Source organism: Euphorbia lathyris, chromosome 10 (assembly GCF_963576675.1).
Source record: "Euphorbia lathyris chromosome 10, ddEupLath1.1, whole genome shotgun sequence".
Classification (NCBI taxonomy): Eukaryota; Viridiplantae; Streptophyta; class Magnoliopsida; order Malpighiales; family Euphorbiaceae; genus Euphorbia; species Euphorbia lathyris.
This window is the reverse complement of record NC_088919.1, coordinates 40,116,672-40,118,667: the sequence shown is the minus strand read 5'-3', so window position 1 is coordinate 40,118,667 and position 1,996 is coordinate 40,116,672.

The following is a 1,996-nucleotide window of genomic DNA, read 5'->3' as shown; positions in this document are numbered from 1 at the left end:
TAAGATCTTTTTCTTGTTTTGATGTGCTTTGTATGCTCTTTTTCTCTTGTATTTTCGGTAAAGGATCCAAGAAGTGTACTTGTCCTTTTATAGTAGAAATCTGAAGACACAATCATTTGAATTCGGATCTATCCGTTGAATTCAAACGGCTCTTTGCTTGCGTCATTGTTCTGGTCAGCTTCAGATTTGCAGGCCAATCCTATCGTCTGAATTCGGCAGGCACCAGGCTTTGTCTTCTTCTCGCAGGTTTGTCTTCTAGCACAGATTTCGTCTTTTAGCTAGCGGACAGTTGACCCATGCATCTCGAAACTGTATCCATGCATATTTCCAAAGCTTTCTGATTTAGCGCAGATCTTTATCGGATCTTGTCTTTTAGCAAACGGATCATTGGTGCTGTCCTGAAAAACACACAGCTTGACTTTGATAGCCATTATCTTTGATCGTTGCTATTTCCGATACTGAGTTGCTTTTTCACTCAGCTTCCACGGTCAGCTTCGTTCTACAAGATATAGTTTCGAAGAAGACTTCTCTTCTTTCATGTTGAGTTGCTTTCTACTCAGCTTCTGTGATTAGTTTCATTTGTAGGCTTCGATACTGAAGAAGACTTTTCCTTCTTTCGTACTGAGTTATTCTTTACTCAGCCCGTGTTATGTTATCATACTGACTGAGTTCTGTCTTACTTGATTCCTGTTCTTATAAATATTTTTATACTTAACATTGAACAAACCCATTAGTATAATTAAATCAAAGCACTTAAATTTAATTGTCTTAATCATGGATTAACTTAAATCATTTTGTCAAATCAAAATTATGTGGAAAGGTGTTTCAACAAACTCCCCCATTTTGATGTTGGCAAAATATTTAGTTATGGAACTCAGTTTTGAAATTTCCCATGATTACCTTTCATTCTTCTGAAATTACTCCCCTGTAAGGGTTGCATCCATTATCTTAACTCTAAACCTTCTAAGATTTAATCGAGTAAAAGGTAGGACATGCCTATACTGACTTAGTTCAATTCTAGACCTTCCAAGATCTAATTCAGATGAGCCTAGGTCAGCTTTCAGAAGAGTTAAATACTTGGAACATATATTTACTCAGTTTGATACACGGTCAGTTTAGGTATCAGAGAGATTACATATATGGATTCATGTATTAGAGCAAATGTATTCATGTATCAGAGCAAATGTATTCATGTATCAGAGCAAGTGTGTGTTGAGAATTTTTCTCATGCATGTTCCCTTTTAATTTTAGTGTGTTTGTTCTTTTAAGATAGTTCAGCATATAGCACAACAAGTAAGCATCGCATATAGATGAGTCAGTTTAAATGAAAAGATGCTTTAAAATAGATAGATTGTCAGCATACAAAATATGAAAGAACATGCCAGATAAATTACAAGTCAAGTGCTAAAACTAGACAGTCTTATTTCTTCCTGTTGACTTGAGCTTGGTGAGCAGGATTAACTTTGCCTTTTGCTTTGGCAGTTCTTTGTTGCTGACTGCCGGATGCTTCCCCCAAGTTTTGCTGAGTTCCATCAGTATGGTCTTTCTCCCCCGTTTTGCCAGCATCGGGCTGAGGAGGAGCGAAGGTGTCATTAAGAACAGCATGAGTCAATTTCACTGAGTACGCCTTAAGTTGTTTCATGCTCTCCCTGAGACCATCGAAAACAGGAACACCATCGTCTATAACGGAGCCGGGGACTTAAATGGATGCACTAAGCATACTGAGAAGATATTCTTGTGATTTCCCGATCCAGGTGATCGTGTCAGTCATCCTAGCATAAGCTTGATGATACATTTTGAGCAAAGCCGAATCGTAAAACTGACGTTGAGCATTGGTATAGCGGACGTGTTTGAATGTGGCCTGCGAGTATTGCAGAATTTCATTCGTCTTCACCAGGTCAGTATCCATCTCTTCTTTGCTCAAGTTGAGTAGACGGATGGCTTCGCCAATTTTCTCGATGGAACACTGGGAAGAGGAGGAAATTAAATCACGAGC